The sequence below is a fragment of the Lonchura striata genome, chromosome 3, assembly GCF_046129695.1.
Source record: "Lonchura striata isolate bLonStr1 chromosome 3, bLonStr1.mat, whole genome shotgun sequence".
NCBI classification, from domain to species: domain Eukaryota; kingdom Metazoa; phylum Chordata; class Aves; order Passeriformes; family Estrildidae; genus Lonchura; species Lonchura striata.
The window spans coordinates 79,121,587-79,136,988 of NC_134605.1; positions in this window are offsets into that span (position 1 = coordinate 79,121,587).

Genomic DNA, 15,402 nt, shown 5'->3' on the forward strand with positions numbered 1-15,402 from the left:
CCACAGCTCTCATTATTAGTATCAATTGTAGCTCTAAAGAGGAAGAGTCACTGGTCATTTTAATTTGGGGAATCACATCAAATATTTATTTTCAGTTGAAAATTGTTTTTGTTTAATTCTTTAGTGAAGAACTGAACCGGAAAATCAGAACTTCTAAAGTGAAGGGAGAATAATTACCCATGGCACACTGTAATGTATTGTAAAAATATAATATCCATGGAGAAATCAAATTAATGAAAGATTAATGTTGTTACAGGCAGCTCAATTATATATCTACTTGCTTTTATTGAAGGTCTACAAATATCTGAAATAAAAGTTTGATGAGTTATTAAGCATTAATATAGACTATAACCTATGTTGGGGAGTCTATGTTCTTATTTTCAGATATTTCCTCTTTACAAATTTTAATGGTCAGGGTGACTGAAGGACAATTTCCCCTACTTAGTTTTACCAGTGAGATATAGGCAGTTTAATAAGACAAAAACCAGGTGGGGAAAATAATAAAAATTATGATAAAAGAATACACAAAACAGACCCAATTGCCCCCCACCTGATGACTTATGCCCAGTCAGTCTCCAGGCAGTGGACTGGTACTCCTCAGCCAGCTCCCACTAATTTTATTGATCATCATGATATTCTATGGCATGGAATAGCCCTTTGGCCAGTTTGGGTCAGCTGTCCTGGCTGTGTCCCTTCTCAGCTTTTTGATTCCACCTCCTCAGTCTCAGCTCTAGGATTATAAGAAGCTTAAAATATCCTTGATTTAGAGTCAGCACTGCTCAGCAACAACTAAAACAGTGTGATATCAACTTTGTTCTCATCCACTACACCAGATACAAGGAAAAAAAATAATTTTATGCCAACCAAAACAAGAACACCGAGGTTTACAGGTTTTAATATTCTTAGACTACTTGATGTGCTATTGAGGGAGATAGAACTGAATGAGCTACACCTTGCATCCAAAGGGATCTTGCAGGAACAGGACAGGAAAGTGGAGGAGACAGGATGGACAAGGAGAAAATTTAGGGTTATCAGACTAACATCAGAGTAAGAATCACGTATAGAGTGTATTTCAGCATGAAAAGCATCCGTAAGTACCTGTTGCCCACATTCCAGCTACATGTTTCTCACTTCATTTGCACAACAGGAAGTAAAAAAAGCACATTTTCTAATTGCCTTGAATGTGCTCACTAAAAACCTATAAATTATTTGTAGAAAAAACAAGGCATTGTGTTTATATTCAGGTCCAGATTTCCTTTAGAGGCTTACAGTGCCAGCTCCTGATGTATTTTCATGTCCACACCGGGCCGTAAGTAGAGATGATTATCAACATGCAGCAAGCCCCAAGATATAAGGAATGGGATTCATAAAAATTTTATACAATACATTTTCTTAAACCTCTGGGCAAAAATCTGTGTATTGTAAACAGACAAAGCTAGTGAAGTGCACCTCCTCCTGTGGCAGGGACTCTCGGTCGGCGCGCAGAGCGGCATGGCACAGCAGCAGGGGATGGTGTTTTGCTGCTTAGCCAAGGACACAGAAATAACCTCTGCTGTATTAGAAATCTCACTCCATTTTAAACATCTTTGTGGGCAGGATTAAAAGATTCAGCTGAGAAACTCACAATGCAGTAAACAGCATGGAAATCCTTTGAATTCAGAGAAGGAATTCCTGAGTCAATGTGCCATGAATCGAACTGGGTGCTCCCAGGAAGGCAGGTTTGCAAGGAAAGAAGGGACTGCAGAACCTGTTATCCTCATTTGTTCTAGCCTTGCTTGTTGAAATGGAGGCAGGTTTAGGTGGTATTTTGATAACTATCATCAGTGTCTTTTGAACAACTTGTAAGGTTTAGAATCAGGTGGGGTTTTTTGTTTGTGTGTTTTTCCCTTTTTTTATCTTTTTGTTTGTTTATTTTGGTTTTGGGTTTTGTTTGGTTTTTGTTTGTTTGGGGTTTGTTTTTGTTTTTTAAAATTATTGTTTCCTCTCATAACAGAGTTTTGGAAAAATACTGTGTTTAAGAAAGATAAAATTTGCCATGAAATCCCAGGACTTGGCCCCTATTACACTGGGGAAGCCAACAAAATAGCATCTGGATTTAATCCCTCTCCAAGAGCATTTGTTGTCCAGCATGATTGATACAAACATATCAGGGACCAGTATAGCTTCATCCAAGCACCAGGCAGAAAGGGTGCAAGAGGGAAGAAAATCAAACCCACAGAAACTCTGGAGACCTATGCACACTACTCCAAAACAGGTCTAATTTGTATCAAATTCACCCAGCTCTTAGCCTTGGATTTTCTTTAGTGGCATAAGTATTGGGGCTTTTTGTTTGTATTGTGCCACCCAGTAAGCTCCTCTGTTTGCTCTTTTGGGACAAATAAGGAAGGAAATCTGGAGCTATTACACTCATTTTGCAAATATATGAATGAAACTTCAGCTGAATTGCCTTCTCACAACCCAGTAACAAGTGTGTACAGAACCAGGTGGGGTTTATCCCATCACAAAATGTTTCAGGGAGCTCACAGATGATGGATGAAGGGTCAGGCCCAAGCCTGATCATTCCACTCTTCTCCAATCCATCTTTTTATTATAAGTCACTAATTCAATCACAGAAAATTATGAACTGCATTTATTTAGAACATTTTCAGAATAGATAGTGATGTTTATCACGTGCACTATTAACTTCTTTATGTTTATTGAAATATATTTGAAGTCAGATCAATCATCTGAGTGAAACTTTACTTTTCAAAAAACCAGATTTTTTCCTATAGACTTATAAATTCAATTGTTTGGGTTAAAATTTGTCTTCCATGAATACATAATGAAAATACAAGGTCTGTCATTCTATTTCTGTGAAAATGAGGGCATTAGTAAATTTGTTACTGGCTGGTAATTTACTGGAAAAAATTTATGCAATGTTCTGGAAGAGATTAGATTACAGATTAGTTAATGAATGCCTTGCAATTTTATTTGCAGAATGAAATATAAACTTGGTGCTCTTTAGTCAGGAAAGAAATTGAGTTTATCAGAAGTAATGGCTGTTAAACAGTCCTTATACATTATATAAACTGGGACTGCATGTATCTATTTGTCTGTCTGTCAGCTTATCTGCAGAGGACAAAATTAATGTAGCAGAGGACACCCACACGTACACTGCACACAAATGTCTGGCATCCCACTCAAATTGGGAAGGAATTCCACTGTATGGGATAGCTCCTGCCAGCTAATCCATACAGTTACACAGATAAGGAGCTGATGCAGCCTCACACCTTTCAGGGCACAGGCAGCACATCCAGGTGCACCTCCTCACAGTTTTTGGTACCTGTTTGTCTTCCAGCAAAAGAGGCTGAAGAGGACTTCAACATGGACTTTTGGACTCTGGCTCAAGCAGGTCCTCTCAGGGTATTCCTAAAGCTTCGGATCTTCCTCAAGGAGCAGAGGTGCTGAAGCTCAGCTGCTGGGTGGTTTCTCCAGCTTCATAAAAGTGAGGACCCTTAGGGGTTCCTCAGGTGACCAAAAATTACTTTGTCACTTTTGGGGAGCTCCACAAGCTGCTGAGCAGAGACCCATGCCCTGTCTTTGCCAGGGACACCAAGCTTTGAGTGTTGGCAGAGAACCCACGGAAAGGAAAACCTGCTGAGCTTTCAGGAGTGACACCTGTGTGGTAAATAGCAACCAAGTAGCAGGCTCTGGACACCAGGCCTCTTATTTCTCTTGAGACAAAATACAAGTTACTAAGGGGACATGCAGAAACTTTTTATTACTTTGGCTGCAGTGGAACAAACCTGGCTTTGCTATGTACTGCAGAGAACATGTTAAAAGGGAAGCTGGCTTTAGAGAAGTTGATCAAAATTATGAGGTAGAAAATTGGCATGCTTATTAATCATTTATAATTGTAAACATTGGCTTCCCTTGATGCAGCATTTCTCTGCTGCCTATAAAATCCCTCTCTGAGTCATTGTTATTCTGGATATATCTCTCCCCTACTGTGAACTGTCCTAAGTACTTTATTGGATATGTCTTTTATGCTCCTTTCTAGTAGATAGCTTTCCATCTGGCTTCTCAAGGGACCATGGCATGTGTTTTAGCCTTGTGAAGTGGATGGAAATGGCAGGCACCAAAGAGGAAATACCCCATGAGCTGACCCAAGCAAAAGGAAGGGAGTATCTGTTCCAAATAGCCATTGCAGAAATCAAACAAGATTTCTTTTTGTTTGAAGAAAGCAAATCAAGCTAGATCTGAATATCTGTTCCCAGAAAGAGGGCAGCTCTGACATCATCCTCTGTGGTTTCAGAGACAATGGAATGACCAGCCCTTGCCCACCCAATAGAAGCTGCTGGATGTCCTGTCAGTTTGCATTTGTCCTTGATTTAGCTGTTAGTAGCCATGCACATTCTGCAGTAACTTTATCATTTCCTTCCTTTATCACTGGAAGCAATGAAACAGCAGGAAGAGCAGCCCCAAGGCCATCCAAGTGCCTTTCTGGCTGTGGTGGGAAGAACAGCTCATGTCCATTGTGGTAAGCCACGTGCTACAAACACATCACTATGACCTCTTGCAACTAGAAGAGCTCTGTGACCTGTTGCTTGTTCTCCCAACAGAGACAAATCCCTAGCTCTCTAAAAGAAAATTTGTATTCTCTTGGATTACCCAAACCCAGAAGATTTGATCATTTCTGCTGTTCAAAATTTGTAAAGCTTTCTCTTGGTGCTATTTTCTGCTAAGATAGAAAATATTACTGCAGTGCAAGGTATTATTTTTCTCTCCATGGTTCTTGCCAGAAAGCATAAAACTGTCAATAAAGAACCCACACAGATTCATTAGCTTGTTCTTTTCATTTTAATACCATTTTTGGCCTCCCTCTAACAAATCTGTCTTAACTTTACAATTTGAAATTATTGCTGTGTACACAAATTCAGGTAAATGTTCTTGCAGGCTTTAAGTCCTGAACGAATGACAGCATATGAAAGGACAAATCTGTTAGCATCTTGTTAAGAAATGTGTTTGGGCAAGTAAATAGAAAAGCTGACTAAAGCAATATTCTCAAGTTTATTTATTACTATTCTCAAAAAAAAGGTGGAAAAACCCCCCAAGGTCTCCCTGGAAATTCAACTGATACCATTTCACCAAGAGGTGTTAAAGTGTGGGCCTGTCTTCGGCTGAAGAACTGGAAGCTGGAGAAAAATTTGTAACTGTTTTTTTACAGGTTTTCCACATGAAACCATGATTTCTTTTGTTCTCTGTCCAAAATACTAATGAGCTCCACACCTTTGCTATTACCCAGGGAAAGTGAAGACACTTCACAAAGTCTAGAGGCTAAACCCACAATTTCTTGTGCAGAAAAATTTGGAACATAATCTGATATCCATCAGCAACAGGGTTGGTGTTACCTGACAAACAGTAATGGAAATGTAGAGAAGAAAACTTCTTTAGCTGAGATTTTTTTTGAGTACCAGCAGAAAGGTAAAATTACATGTGAAGAGCTTAAAGTTTTTTATTCATAAAAAAATCCCAAAAATCCAAAAAACAACCCATGTTTTTGTATTTAGGAATAAGAGACAAAATATGTCTTAACAGTAGAACTATTCTTGCCAGTGAGCTTCTATTTAGTGCATGTACTAGCCCTATGTGCTGTTCAGCTTGTACATAGGCAAATCCTAGGAAGAATCATTCAAGAAATTTCAGCTATTAAAAAATTTAGAAGAACAAGGAATATCAAAATATGTGGTGTAGAATTGTGAGTAAAATTCACTTACCACTGTTATAGCTTTGCTATCCCATTCATTTAGAAAACAATTAATCTAAGGCTATTTCAAAAGAAATATCTGATAACTGAATTCCACTTTTTGTGCTTCCAAAATATTAGGGTTCCATCTTTATTTAATAAAAAAATAGTATCTTTGTATATATTTTCCTGTTTTCTTCTCAGAGGAGAACTGCATTACCATTCCTACATCTAAGAGATGCAGAGACATGAAGATAGAAGTAGTAACCTGGTAATAATTTACACATATCTTACAGATTCATACATATCTAAATATTGGAACAAAAAGTGCTGCTTCTACAGATGGTGGATTATGTGGGACTTATGTAAAATTCAGTACTTAAGCAGATAATTAGTCAGAGTTACACTGCTTTTTTGTATAACTAGCATGTTTTGTTCAGTATTTTTTCCTCTGTGTCTGTAAAATAATGCAGTGCCAGAATGTCATAGATCTGTACTTTCTATTAAAGTCAGAGGGTCTGAATAGACAAAGTGGTCTCACCATCACTCAAAGCAACTTTTGTGTTTGATTAAATGTATGATTCAAGTTACTAACTGTTCAGATTCTAGGTTTCCCATCTAGCCAGTAGAGAAAGGTAAATGCTTCCAAGAAACTAATTAGAGCAAGTAAGTAGACAGTGTGGTGGTTACTCAATGTCAACAGCTCAGTTAATGAAGAAAAATTGCTTTTGTAGAAATGTTTCGGGACTGATTTATAAACTCGACATTAAGTGCTGCCACTTGGTAGTTGCTTGTGATGTTAAGTATTTGCACCTTGGCATATGCTGGAGGTAAGGTAAGAGAGTCAAAGCAAGCTGATAAACAGAAAAGCACTCAAGGGGAGGAAATCTTGCCTGAAACTATTTAAAAGCACAGTATTACAACTGTGACCTTATTCTGTTCATGATGAAGCCAAGATTGATTTATTACCCACAAATCAGTAGCTGTGGGTATTTCAGAGAGGAAAAATTTGCAGTACTGCTTTAAACTGAAGCTACTGAATAACTTAATTAGGGAGTGCTTGGTAACTTTCTCCTGGTTCATTAATTAGGGGAAAGAAATTCTCTCAAATGGGTCTAGGTAAAATTGGAAATGTAATCCCCTATGTGATGCACTCACAGGGGAGGTGCAGGGGTGAAAGCTCAACAAAACAGAGGCAGAGCATCTGATGGAGCACAGCCTGGTTAAAAACATTGGGCAGAATGTAACCTTTTGTATAATATTCAGAGCAGTTAAATTTCTGGGTTACAGTTAAAGTTTGACATCAGTCAGGAACGGGAGCTTATAAAGACAACCAAAGATAATAGAGGAAGAGCAAAGGAAATAGTGCTGGGGGACACTGCTGATACACCAGAGGGCTGTGTTGCCATCCAGAGGGACCTCAACAGGCTGGAGAAAGGGACTGACAGGAGTCTTGTGAAAATCAGTAAAGGGAAATGCAAAGTCCTGTACCTTGTGGAGGATAATCCCACGAAGCAGTACAGTCAGAGGGCTGTCTGACCAGAAATCAGCCCTGCAGAAAAGAACCTGGGGGTTCTAGGGTTCACCAAGCTGATTATGAGCCAGAAATGCTCCCTCATGCCACAAATGATCATCAGTATCCTAGGGCACAGCAGGTAGAATGTACCAGCAGGTTGAGGGAGATGATCCTTCCTTTTTTCTCAGCCCTGCTGAGGCACATCTGAAATACTGGGTCCAGGTCAGGGCTTCCCAGAACCTGGGACATAGGAACATACCAGACTGAATCCAGGAAAAAGCAAAAACACTGCTGAGGGGACTGGAGGACCTTTCATGACTGTGGAGCTGGAATTGTTCAGCCTGAGAAGGAATGAAGAGAGGTTTCTTGGTAGTGTTCACTGGCAGGATGAGAGGTAGCAGGAGCAAATTTAAATCCATTAAATTTCATTTTAACCTAAGGAAAAAATTATTATCTGTTACTAAACACTGGCACAGGTTGCACAGAGAGGTTTTGGAGTGTCCACCCCTGAAGTTATTCAGAACCTGACAGGACACAGTCCTCTAGCTGACCCTGCATTAGCACTGATGTTGGACTCTACGATATTCAGAGATATCCCTTAAAACCTCAGCTACTCTGTGCTGCTTTTGTCCTCCTCTGTGATGAGGTGAATTTAGGAAAATGACAGGCTATCTTTTGAATGTAGAGCATTTTGTCTCGTTTAAAGTGACAGATGTGCTGGACACTATGTGCCAGTCTGTGTGAGATACCAACTTCCATGAACCAGGTTTAAAAACAATATTGCAGATTATGAATGTACTAGATGATCTAATAGAAGAAATTACTGCTACCCACAAATGTGGTCTAGCTCAGCTCTGTACAGTCACTATTCAAAATTAAATGACGGCTCTGCAGCAGGAGTTTTTTATTTGGGGATAAAGCTTTTTAATTGTTCCCTACCTATTATTGTTTTTGTATGGCAGCTAATGTCTTTATAAAATGGCAAGTAGATGTGAGATGTTGTTCTTTACAAGTAACAAAATGTATTACAAGAGATGTACATCTCCAAAGAGCTGTGCTGGGAACTGGGTGTTCCTCAGCTGTGAAGTAAGAATTCCTCAAACTACCAACTTTGGGGCATTGCAGAAGCTACAACTGTTCTCCTGGGTATAATGTACATAAATTATAAAATCAAAATGGAAGGCTGAAATAAAAAGGGTAACTCATATGAAGAAGAGAGATAGACAGCACTGTTTTGGTTATGACAGTAACATTTTATTTCTCAAACCAATGTGTGACTTGGTATTTCCTGAAATTGTTTGCAAGCCATTAGCAAGATATGTAGCTAAGGGAGAAAATCTTGCATTTAGTATTGTAAGATAACCAGCACTATCACAGCAGAAGTGTTTTTTTTTTTTTTTCTTTTTTTACCTCCAACCCTTTGCACTACCTCCAGGCGTTGCAGGCACTGAAAAATAATTTCAGCATTAGGGGAAGCTATGTGTTTTAACCTTGAAAAGAGAAAGCTTAGGGGCAGACAACTGCTGTCATCAAGTACCATCACTGAGGTTTTGAAGAAAACAGAAGCAGGCATTTCTCAGAATGCACAACAGGAAGGCAGGAGGCAATGGTCTCGCATTGAAGCAAAGGAAGTTGCAAAAAAATGTAAGAAAAATATGTCCCCTCTGAAGGCAGTTTAAACACAAGTCTGGGCTGCCCAGAAAGCTGTAGGATCTCCATCCTCAGAAATTCAAAACTCAGGCAAAGGTTCCAAACAGTCTGATATAACTTTAAAATGAGATCTGCTTCGAGTAGACAGTTGGACTAAATGATCCCCAAATGTCCCTTCCAATCTAAACTATAGGTTCTGCTATGTGATTTCAATTTAAATATTTCTTAGAGACCCCAATCCAATATATTTCTTAAGATAAATCTACTAGAGACATTAGAGAAATATAATTTATTTCCTTGCTCAATCTAGTAATGGAAGAGATAAATAAGAATTATTGACTTGAGAAGAGAAGAAGAGAATAGTTGTAGTTGGAGTTCTGTTCTCTGGGAGATATCTTTTAATGTTCTTTCTTTGCCTTTTTTCAAATCCAAGCTCCTGGTATTTAGACACTGTTATTTAAAACAAAAATTTAGTGGGTTTTTTATTCAGTTGCCTTGTATTAAGACAAGATTATCAAACCAAGAACTATTATTTACACAAAATACATGTCAAGAGAAAGTGGTGTACTCTAAGTTCCTCACTTTGGTATTTTTATCCCTTTCTTCAAAATGCTATTGAAACGATAAAATAAACATGTTGGACAAGGATAAAATATATAAATGGAAACAAGGCATTGAATCTGATATTTTATGGAGAAAGCATCCTTTATAATCCAGAGACTCCTGGATAGATCAAGGCTGGACAAATCACCCGGGAAACTATTTCAAAAACCACATCCCAGGTGAGGAGGTAGTAACTTGCTCACTTGAAATCAGAGAGAAAAAATGTCTTTTACAGAAAAAACAGTTCTTTTTCTGAGAAGATGGACAATTGAAAGTACTTCTGCTATGGCTTAGGAAAAAAATGAATGCAGAAAAATACAGTTACAGAACATATTAGAAGATGACATAAATAGTATTAACAGTAGTCCAGAGTCAGTCTGGTAAATGAGAGAAGTAAACTGAGAGAAAAAACACAATAAGCTTGCTAAAGTCATGAACTTCAATTGACTCTGGTGAACATTTCTGTCAGTCTCTTAAGGCCTGTGGTAACTCTTGTGGAACCAAATGGAAAATTAAGCAGCGACTGTTTGTTCCCTGCATTATTCAAAAACTAATAGTAATCTCCTCTGGTGTTTTATTATTGCCATAGATTAGGTTTCCTGTAGTACTAATTGAGCAGAGTCCTGCTGACTACAGAGAAAATCAAAACAGCATAACTGAATATCTGATTAATAAAAAAAAATAAATCTCCTTTTATGTGAAAGCTTTGCCTAACTTTTAAAATTGAAATTAAGAACTTGAGTTTCATGGCTTGGAGTCATTCATATCAAGAGTTGTTACTGCTTACAGATCCACCATGGGCAAACTGGAACAGCATGAAGGAGGACTCATCTGGGGCAATTATTTTTTTCTTTCAGTGATTTAAGCCCTGTGTGCAGAAGGAGACATTCTTTCCAGTCCTTCTCCAAAGTATCTCAGTTTTCAAGGGAGTATGTGTTATGCATATTCCTTAAAAATGGGTGAAATTCTCAAGCCCAGACCTGTGGTCCCTCCAGCACCCAGCTGCAGACCTGTCCTACTCATTGGCTTGCCTGGCTGGAAGCTTGCTGACAGATTGCACACAGGGAAGAGGCAAACTCGTCGCAGAAAGCTGTGGACAAAGTTTGATAAGGAAATGGGAGAGACTACAGTGCTCAGGCACAAAGCCTGTCCAGGTGATCATACCAACCAGCACCTAATAACACATAGTTTTCCTTTGGTTATTCCCATAACCCTTTTCTCCCCATACTTGTCCCTTCTCTGTTCACCTTGATGCATCCTTTTGGTTCTTCCCCATAATCTTATGTAGCAAGTTTAAAGCAGTCACACATCTCCTCTCAACTTACTATAAGATCACTCTTTCCCACAAGACACTTTGAAATCTTGTTTGCTTTCTTCTTACCTTGGCAAAATAAGTCTGAACATCTGACTCTTCAAGGTTGTACTCGAGTTGTTCATTAAGTGGCCCATCAATCAGCCTTTTCAGGTTTCTGTATGTTTGTGTGTTTGATTTATTTATTTTCCATTTTCTTGTTCCTGTTTTTCATAGTGAATAGCCATTAACCAGTTATCCTTACAAATAAACATTAACACAACAGTGTTTTTAAGAAAAAATGAGCTACAGACTGCCTAGTAGCTAGTAGACTGCCAGATTTCTCTCCACTAACCCAGAAGTGTGGTTTGGGAGATATTTTTGAAGAAGCTCACCTCCAGCATCTCCTTCTGGCTTGAACCCCAGATAGGGATGTTGAACACAGAAAGAGTCAGGATTTTTGTGTTCAAATATGGCTGCGTACCAAATTTTATGAATTTTCTGAATACAGTTGTTGCAGGCCCCAGCTCCTCCAGTATCAACCTGGCTTGCCACAGGTACTCTGAGTGTGACTAGTCTCATGCAATTCACGAGGTTGGACCTTGTGATAACTCATCACTAAGCTTCCTCCATAGTGAATAAAGACAGAGGTGCAAACCCAGAAGATGAGTCATTCCTCCTTTCCTATCCACCCACCTTAGGATGAAACAAAGCCCATTCTGGAGATATTTTCCTCTCTATTGACTACAGAGGAGTCAAGGCAATCAACCTTGTCTAATCGGCTCACTTGCCAATAACATGGTTGGGTGTAGTACCTTTCACCTCTCTGTGGAAAGGTGGAACTTACCTCCATGATCCAGTACTTCTTTTGGGACTGTAATCAAACCTGCCACCCATCTCTGCCTAATGGCCTCTCTGCAGCCCCTTTCTTCTCAAAGGACTGCCACACTTGCTGTACTAGGCACAGCGAGGGACACCAGCTACAAAACATACACACTTTCTCCTCTTTTCAAGATGTCACACAGCTGGTCAGCTGCAGGTAAGGCAACCAACTGTTCAATGTGCTCAAAGCTACAGGAACACTTTGATTTTTACATAAATACTGCTGTTATCGCTGGTATTATTATGCAAATAGTTGGTCTATTAGCAATATATTTTCATCCTGGAAAATGCACACATTCAAATGTCTTTAAAAGCACCAAATGAAAGAGAAAGACTAATGAAATGGAGAAAACAATATTCTGTAACATGTGGTGCACTTGCATCCCAGCAAATGGCACGTTACTCCTGGGAACCTCCCACGCTCTGGTGTGTCAGTGCTTCAAGCTCCCTCTCCAGTGGGTGGAATTCCACCAAGCTCTTGCATGAGGGGTGAGGACAAGCCAAAATATCCTGAAAGGAGCTATGGTTGGGAAGTTGCTCCCACTAGCCATGAAGTCGAATATTGTTGAACATTCAGGGAGAAAGCTCCACTTAAATTGTTTGTTCTCTTCTCATACAAAAGGAAAAAAACTGATTATATTTTGTTGTTTTCCTCACAAAATTTTGTGCACTTGACTATTGCTTAAAGCATTGAAGAACATTGCTGCACTAAATACTCTATTTAGTTATGAGTTGAGACATCACAAGCACACACTTAGAAGAAAATGGAAATAAGTGCAAAAGGTCAGCATTAAACCCTGTTTAACATCATGGATGGAAGGGCAGAGAAGTGTAAGATCACTTGTACAGGAGAAGCTGATAGAAAATATCAGTAAGGGAAATTTGGGGAGGATGTAGAAATGGAAGTGGAGGAAATAGTGAGAACTCCCTTTGTTAAGGAAATGTTGAAACTGGATGAAGATTTATTGGGTTGAAAAAACAGGAATCAGCTGGGTAAGAAAAGTAGCACCAAAAGGAGAGTGGGGCAAGAAGGAAAGGGGTGGGACTACAGCACAGAATAGAAATGTATCTCTTCATATAGCTAATGTCTGGGGGGAGTGATAAATGTGGAGACTGAAAGCCTGAACCACAGTAATGAGGCCCAGAGGGAGAGAGGGCATGAGGAGCTGGAAGGGCAGAGTGTCCACTGGCAGTTCAGAGATGGCTGGAGTGGGCAGGACTGCAACAGTTTTGTGTTTACACAGAGCAAGTGCTGGCACATTATGAAAGCCCAGTGGTTAATCATCATTGATTCTTATTTTTGCTTTCTTTTCCAATGCTAGAATTAAAAAAAAATAAATTATCACCTCTCACAAAAAAACCCAAAAATATAAAGCCTTCTGAACAGGTTCCATGTAATTGGCATAAATTTGTTGTTGCTGAGATAAGAACATTTTCTTTTCCTTCTGGGATTTAATTGTTCATTTTAAAAATCTGTTTTATTTGTTTTCTTTTGTTCATGTGTTTTAGGCTTCTAATTCAAGCATTCTCTGCTTGTAATTCACAAGATAAATATTGTTGCAGTTTCCTCCTGCTAGACTGGGTAAAGCCTAACTTCAGTAGAAGGCAGGGTTTGAGAAGACCCTGTAGTTTTGTAACTCTCAAGTAAAGCTTGAGTGCTTTGGTGTTTTCTATACCACTTAAGCTTTTTTTTTTTTTTTTTTTTCTTTTTAAGGTATTGTTAAAAGGGAAAGAAGCTTCCATTTATAGAACAAATGAGATTTTGGAGGTCACTGTAACATAAATTTTTGCATGAGCCCTCCTCATGGCTAAAGCTGGGACTCTGAGAAATTTCTTGGTACCAGCTATTGAAAAAGCTGTTCACCATGGTGAGTCTTGTTTTATATTGTACAAAATCTGCTGGAAAACTGGATATTCAGCTCCAGTTTTTGTCAGAGCTGCAGACATCAACACAAACCAATTAAGTTTGCAGGCACCCTCCTTCCAAAAGGTGCACACGCCTTATCATGCTAAAAGAGCCTTGGCTGAGGATTTTGGGAATTCAACCCTTCTACTGTCAAATGCTATCCTATCTCACATCAAGTGCACCACTTCTGGCAGGGCAGCTTATGTGCCTGAGCTTAAAACTAGCTCTACAAATGTTTCAGTGAGTTAAATTTGACAGCACAAATGTCCATACACAATGAGCACTCTAGAAACAGAGGTTCAGAGAAGGGGAATTCAATTCATCCAGATTTCCTCTCTCTTTGGAGAAAACACCTGTGCTCCTTAAGACTTCTGCCAAAATGTAGGGTGGGAATCCCAAATTTCATGGGTGCTACAAGTTGCTTGGCTAACATTCCAGGACTTAATTTTAAGTCATCAACAGAACAGGTATTTTCTGAGATGTGCTTCCCATGTGAACTTCTCCTTCATAGGGGAGGGCCTTCATCCCTCTGATCAGCTTGGGAGCCTCCTCTGGACTTGGTCCAGCAGGGATATGTCCTGGTGCTGGGTACCCCAGGGATGGATGCACTACTTTAGATGAGGTTTTGTGAGGGTAGAGTAGAGAGGCAGAATCCCCTCCCTTCCCCAGCTGGCCCCACTGCTTTGGATGCAGCTCAGGACACATTTGGCTTTCCAGGTTGTGAGTGCCCATGGCTGGGTCATGCTCAGCCTCTCATCCTCCAGCATCCTCAAGTCCTTCTTGTCAAGGCTGTTCTCACTCTGCTCACACCCCAGTCTGTGTTGATACTGGGGATCTCCTGGCCCAGTGCAGAGTACGTTTCACATGCTCTTACTAAACCTCGGGAGAGTCACATGGACCCATTTCTCCAGCTTGTCCAGATCCCTCTGGATGGTGTCCCATCCTTCAGGCGTTCAACTGTGCCCGTGTCATCAACTGATCTGACATCAGCAGATTTGTCTGCAGGTAAAACCTATAAAGCAAAGCCAATTGCACATGAGCCTCACGCATTACTGAGAAATAAAGCAAACTGGCTTAGCCATGCCACTGAAGTGCTGCAGTGCATCACAGAGTGTGCAGACCCTGCAAGCATTCATTCTCGGTCTACACCACTTAATTTCTGCCATTTCAGAGGCAGTTTTTTTTTTTTCATAAATCCTTTCTGAGTTAGTCAGTGAGATAAGTCTTGTCCTTCCAGAATACTGAGCTCAGCAACACTCAGAATATTGGAAAACCAAGAAATATAGCACTGCAGTGCACAGCCACACTGCCTTCACTCTGCTTCCTTCCTGTCCCATTAAGGCCACCTATGCCCAGTGACAACGTTTTGAAAGCACTTTCTGGGTTTACAGATGGGAAATGTAGTTATTATGTAATACACACAAGATGGTTTAGCATGTGGTTTAACACAGACTTTTTTGAAAGACTAAATGATTGAACATAAGGCAAACAGAGGTAGATCCTGCTCAGCACTGGGCAAGGGAAAGCATAAATGCACCTTCTGTGGACAGGGGCTGAGTACAGTGGCTGAGTTAGGCTTATAGCCATGGTTAAGGCCTTGATTTCGTTTCTGGGACAATAGCTGTTTGAATTGTTCTTTAAAAAGCCACCACAAAAGGACATACACAATAAATGCATATCACTGCATTAAAACATTTTCTTGTGGAATTTCTTAGAACTATTCTTTTCAACACAAGAGAAATATTTTCCTGAAGGGATGGATGCGCACATGCATAGATATTGTAATGCAAATATTTGAGATACTACACTAACAGGATAATTGTAAAAAA